This window comes from Aethalodelphis obliquidens, unplaced genomic scaffold (genome assembly GCF_003676395.1).
Source record: "Aethalodelphis obliquidens isolate GAN/ISIS:26980383/991018 unplaced genomic scaffold, ASM367639v1 scaffold1, whole genome shotgun sequence".
NCBI classification, from domain to species: Eukaryota; Metazoa; Chordata; class Mammalia; order Artiodactyla; family Delphinidae; genus Aethalodelphis; species Aethalodelphis obliquidens.
In genome coordinates this window covers 36474183-36480262 of record NW_020837945.1, presented here as the reverse complement: position 1 = coordinate 36480262, position 6080 = coordinate 36474183, and the positions used below count along the sequence as shown (strand labels likewise).

Here is a 6080-nt window from a genome sequence, read left to right as displayed (position 1 = left end):
TCATTTTGAAGAATAATTTGCTGTACAATAGAGCTGATACAAGAATTCAGAAATATAAAACAAAATAACTATAAAAGTTAGGAGGAAGTTGAACAGCATTTCCTCAGAAAAAGCTGCTAACTCTGTATCATTCCGATGTGGCTTCCTACAGTCATCTGGGGTGAAATGTGTATTCCGCCCCCCCCGCCGCCCCCGCCGCCTTTGCTGGATCACTGGCCTGTCTTCAGAAGTTGTAATGCCACGACCACACATCCTAGGAGTCTCATGTTAACAGAAGTTCCAAATACCAAGCCAGTTAAAGATGGGTGAGGACAGGGGAATCACAAAGGCCATGGGTCCAAAGTGGCTGTTACTGAGAACTTGCTCTTTCCAAAATGTGAAAGTCATAATGCTTCTTGCTCGTTCTCAGCTTAAACTCGTTAACTGAGTTAATTTGTTTCTTCAGAGAATTCTGTGCAGCCGAGATGGAGGGGAATGTGGCTAAGACAGTGTACATGGAGGCCAAGTCACTAGGTTTAGAGCTTTCGGGGTTGAAAGTGCTGTCCCCACTGCCACAGCAGAGGAGGTGACGATGCAGCTGGGCCTGGGACTGGGGGTCCCAAAGCCACCAGATCTTGGCGCCAATTTTAAAGAGTTCCCCAAAAAGCTTCTCAGCTTCCATACGAGTTATTCCATCTGGTAGTTCAGTAATTTCCAAGACCTTCCCAACAACTGCTTCTCCTGCACCAAGGTCGGTGGATGCAGCTTTTTTAGCTTGTTTCCTTCCTCGGTTTCCATGCCTGTTGCCAGGCTGACCCTGTTGGGCTGGAATGTGTCTGTGCAGAACAGCAGGAGAGTTGTACTGCAGGGGCTGGCCAAGTAACGGGTATCTGGCATCTCCTGAACAATATTGTCTCTATTTCTAAATTCCATACACTTCTGTCCTCTCTGGTGATCACCATAATATTTGTTTTGTTGCCACTGTGGGGGTGAATGGGCACAAGATTGTGGATTGTTTGGTACACTGAGCTGCATCGTCACCATTCCGCCACCAGGTGGTGGAGGTGGCACAGCTGCACACTGGTGGCCTTGGAGCTGCTGGGAATTGCATGGTGAAGTAGTTCGAGGCAACTGTACTTGTTCTAATCCTGGATGTTGCAAGTAACCTACTGAGGAGCTTAAATTATTTTGTTAGCCAGGTGGAATGATGCTGTAGTAAACTGGCATTCCTGCTGTAGGCATAGATCCTTGATTAGAATGATTAGGGAACATAGCAGGCTGTTGATAAGTCTGATGGGCAATTCCTTGAGAACCTTGAGGCAGTGAAACCTGAAATGATGGCACTGAAGGATAGGCAATGACCACTCCTTGAATCTGTTTTCCAATGCTGTTGGGCTGGCCACCAACTAGGCTCTGACTCTGGGGTTGCTGAACTCCAACTATCCCCTGGTAGTTTTGCTGCCGGTTGGGCATAACTTGATAACCTGTCTGCTGGGCAGGCTGGGGTAGTGGTTGGTTTAGATGTGAATTGTAATGGACAGAAGGGACTGGGCGATACTGAGGTTGACTGGAGTGGTAGTGGCCTGGAGCACAATAACAGGCTGGCATCTGTGGAGAGGGCTGCTGAATATGTCCTTGCTGCTGGAGCACAGGCTGGCTGACATGATGATCAGAGGCAGAATAGCAAGCAGTAGGGACTGGCTGCCCAGGAGGTAGGGGAGGAAGAGGAGGCAGTGGTGGGGGGGGGGGGCTGCTGTTGTGATATAACCAGACTGCTGTACTGAAGAACAACAGTGGACTGGAACATGGTGGCTTGAGGATCAGAACCATCTGCGCATGGCTGGCGGGCAAGACTCAGGTGGCTACACTGAGACCCATGGTTGTCCTGCTGTGAGAAATTGTGCTGAGCTGCTTGTTGTTGAGGTGATGGGGGAGGCAGAGGTGGCTGTGGAGGTCCAGGCACTTGGGTTCTAACTGGTTGTTGAGTCATAGGAGAATTATACACAACTGGATTCCCATCTGGGTTTATGAAGGGCTGACCTGTTTTTGAAAGCCTGCCTATGCTTTTGCTTCTTCCAGAACTATCACCTCTTGTCAGAACTGAAATTCCACCGAAGCTGCTGGCTTTGGTTACTGCAGGCTTGAAGTTTCAGAGAGAGCTGTCTGAATCTGTGCTGCTCCAGGGTCGTGATTCAGAGTACTTCAACTCGTTCTCATTGCTGCTTTGATGGCTATCTGTTGCTCTCCCTGAAGAATCTTTATTAACTCTAAATATCTGGCACCTCTGCTCGGTGCTACTAGCATCCTCGTCTTGGATTATTTTGTCAATAATATAATTCTCTTGGGAACACAGGAGATCTTGGGAAAATATTCTGTCTCTAGCTCTCTGGTACTCTTCTTCTCTTTCTTCTATAGATTTGCTTCTTCTGTCAGCTTTCAAATGTATTCTCATCTGGTTATCATCTTTGTCAAAGGTAGAGTTATCTCTCTTGAGGATATATCATTTCTGAAAGTCTTCACCTTTATCATCCTTAATATGTTCATTAAATTTCTGATCAGGTATTCTTGTATTGCTAGTTTTGTTTACTGTGACAGACTTCCCACTCTGATCAACATTGTGGTCTAATCCAAAGTAAGCAGCAACTCTGTGTAATAGCATCCTATGGTAAGATGTCATTGGGTGGAATTTTTTATGTGGAGACTCATTATTACCAATGGAATCTAAAATTTCTTGTTCCAATTTCAACAGCATCATACTGTCCCTGGGATTGTTTTTTAATGTATTTACTAAAAATTCATGTAGACCTATGCTGGTTGAATCAGTGTATTCTTGACCTAGAATCTCTTGATAACATTTTTCTGGGCAACTTATCACTGGCTTTTTCTTCTTCTGCTTCCCGTTTTGAGGGCTTCTCCTCTTTTCCAAATGATTGTGTTAACTGTATCTGAATTTTCCCCTGCAAATCAATATTGTTGTCAATGCAATGTTCATTCTTCTCTGCCAAAATCTTCCCATAGTTTTCTGATTTGATAAGATTTACAACTCTGGTTGTATCTTTCACTTCTGCCTCCAAATCCTTCATTGCTTCAGTTTCATTTTTTACCGTAACAGTATCAGACATCCTCATTAGCAAAGGTTATTTTAGAATTCTACAGGGAACTTGAAGCCTGATGTGTCCCATGCATGTGGAATTGTGGTGTCCCGCAAAAATAAAATAAAATAATCCAAGGTTCTTTCTCACAGTTGTCAGCCAGGATGTCAATTGTCTTGACCAATTTGGAATCTGGCAGGAGGAGTCCCATGTCCTTGTCACCACTGTAGATTCCTGGACTGTCTAGGATAAAATATATCATACCTTTCAGGGGCCCGCGTTACTGAGGAGGAGACGTTTGGAGCGCGGCGCAGCAGGGTGACGGAGGGGCTGGGTGGGTGCAAGTTAAGAGTCTTATGAAAGGGAATTAACCCCATCACCAGCCCGGACACCGGCTCCAGTGGCAGCCACGGCTGGGCTGGCAAAATCCCACCCCTTCCCACCACCAGGCTTATTTTATCTTGAATACAGGCTTTGATTATTTACTATAAGAATATCATTATATTTAAACATATCTTATTGCCAATCTTTACATTTTTATTTATTGAATACATCAATATTAGACATTAGTTTGAACATTTTATGTATTACTAATCTATAATATAAAATCCCTTTTATTCATGTAAAATAATTATCTTGGTCTTATATAATGTGGTGATTAATGAGCCAAAGTGTAACAGTTTAAACATAATTAAAACGCACATTTTGTATACTTTCAAGTAGTTCTTTTGATTCAATTTTTTTCAAGGGAAGAATTACTTAATATTATATTTTAAGAGTGAATGTATAATTCTCCTGTTTTGTTTTGTTTTTACAGAGAAGAACTGTCCTTTCTGTTCTCAGAATTTAGACCACCCTTAGCTCACTGTTATGGACTGAATGCTGGGTCTCCCCCAAAATCATATGTTAATATTTCAGCCCACCGTGTGATAGTATTAAGAAGTGGGGTCTTTGGGAAGTAATTAGGTCATGAGGGTGGAGCCCTCATGAATATGATGAGTGTCCTCATAAGTGTAGACCAGAGCACTTTCTTTCCCTCTTTCTTGCTCTCTGCCATGTGAGGACACACCTAGGTCAGCTGATTGCAAACAAAGACGAGTGCCCTCAGTATAATACTGGATCTACTGTCCACTTGATCTCGGACTTCCCAGTCTGTAGAACTGTGAGAAATAAATTCTTGCTGTTTAAGCCGCCTATCTGTGGTATTCTGTTAGAGCAGCCTAAACTGACTTAGACACCGACATAATAGAATTTACATTTGTACAGATCAATGGGGTGGAAAAGTTTTATTCAGCCTTCTAGAATATCTTCAATATGAAAGAGGTTATTCTTTTTTTCATTTTATAAGATCATATCACATAGAACCTACCCTTTTAAGTTATACTCAAACACTATTAAAACCACTAATCAAGAATATGACTTTGAACATTTTCTTATATAAAGTGAAAGTTTACATTTGATATTGGACTGATGGATCTTTATAATTAGGAATTTAAAATTGTGTGTGTGTGTGTGTGTGTGTGTGTGTGTGTGTTTTCTAGATTGCTTTGATAGAGCAGAAGTACACAATTCTGGCTATGTCTTAGAACCACCTGGTGGTCTTACAAAAAAAATTACCTTTGCTGGAAACCTACCTCCAGAGATTTGATGGGGAGAGAAGGGGGTTGAAAACTGATGTAATTTACTAGGACTCCAAAAGAGTTTATTGTGCAGTAAGGATTAAGAACTTCTTGCCTAAGTACAGGTAGATATTAGCACAGGATTTCTCAATAATTCCTGCTGCCTCTGGTAAGGAGAGAGAGAAATAGAGAGAGAATAAATTGGTATTCATTGAGGAAAACTGATCTCCCTCCTTTGACAAAATGGCAAAAAACATATTTGCTCTTTGCCCTAGTCAGTAAACAAATGTTGAGAGTGAGGGAAACCATTTGGGAGCCAAAACTTATTTTCGTCATTCCTTTTCTTCCTATCTAGGTAAAACCTTGTGAACTATCACTTCCAAAATCTTTTGGTAACTTTGAGGTGCTTTAAACAAGGGGCTGCCACACTTGTTTTATATAATCTCTGTTTCCAGTGTGAACACATTTAGATTCATTCTTCAAGTCCTTCTGCCGTTAGCCAGAAAAGTAATAAAGATTTGGCATCTGCAATAAATTGTGTTTCTCTTTACAGGGAGTACTAACATGTTTGTTTTAAAGTATCATAGCAGTTGCTGAGCCATTTTATTTAATGTGAAATTCATGGCCATGTAATACCAGGACAAAAGTGAACAATCAGAAATATGCAATTATTAAGTATGCCACAGCGAGACTGTATTTATTTTTTATACGTGTTCCACATTTATTACTTTATACAGATGCTCTGACAAGATTCATCAGTATTTACATGTACAATTCAATACTAGCTTCAAGTTTGTATATACTGCATTTGAAAGGGCGAAAATGTATTTGATGGATCTTTCAACAAATATTGATATCATCTATCAACAAATACCAGTACCAACAATATATCTAATCATAACCTATCACTAAAAACAAAGTCCTAATAACTATTTTAATAAATTCAACTTGCTCCTAGATGGAGAATATGTGATTCTTGTTTTGATTTAATACATCTTACTTTTGGGAAGACAGTATTTATATATTGTGGCCCTTAAGAATAACTGAATCAGACTGGGCTGTCATTTTTCCTTTTCTATGTTTTCTCTTAGGAAAAGAGGACAACTGGAATTCTGTAGGAGTTGTTCCTCAAGCAAACATATTTAGAGATACAGAGCTGAGTAATGACATAGGTGGAATGTGGTAGACATGGGGATGTATCTCCCAAATCTTCTTTTCAGGAGAGGTTGGCTACCCTGCTATATGTGTGCTTGTAGGAGGGATGCTCATCAGACAGCCTCCAACATTTTCACCTCCTCCCATATTGATGCTAGCAGGGACCTAAACTATAGCTAAAAAGGGAGAAAAGTAAAAGAGCTGACTTGAGAAGAGAGAGGAGTGCTAATGACTG

The 6080-nt window shown here is 41.1% G+C and overlaps 1 pseudogene; it reads right to left on the bottom strand.

The window, feature by feature from the left end:
- Positions 1–349: 349 nt before the first annotated feature.
- Positions 350–3359, bottom strand: LOC113618126 (R3H domain-containing protein 1 pseudogene; annotated as a pseudogene).
- Positions 3360–6080: the final 2721 nt, after the last annotated feature.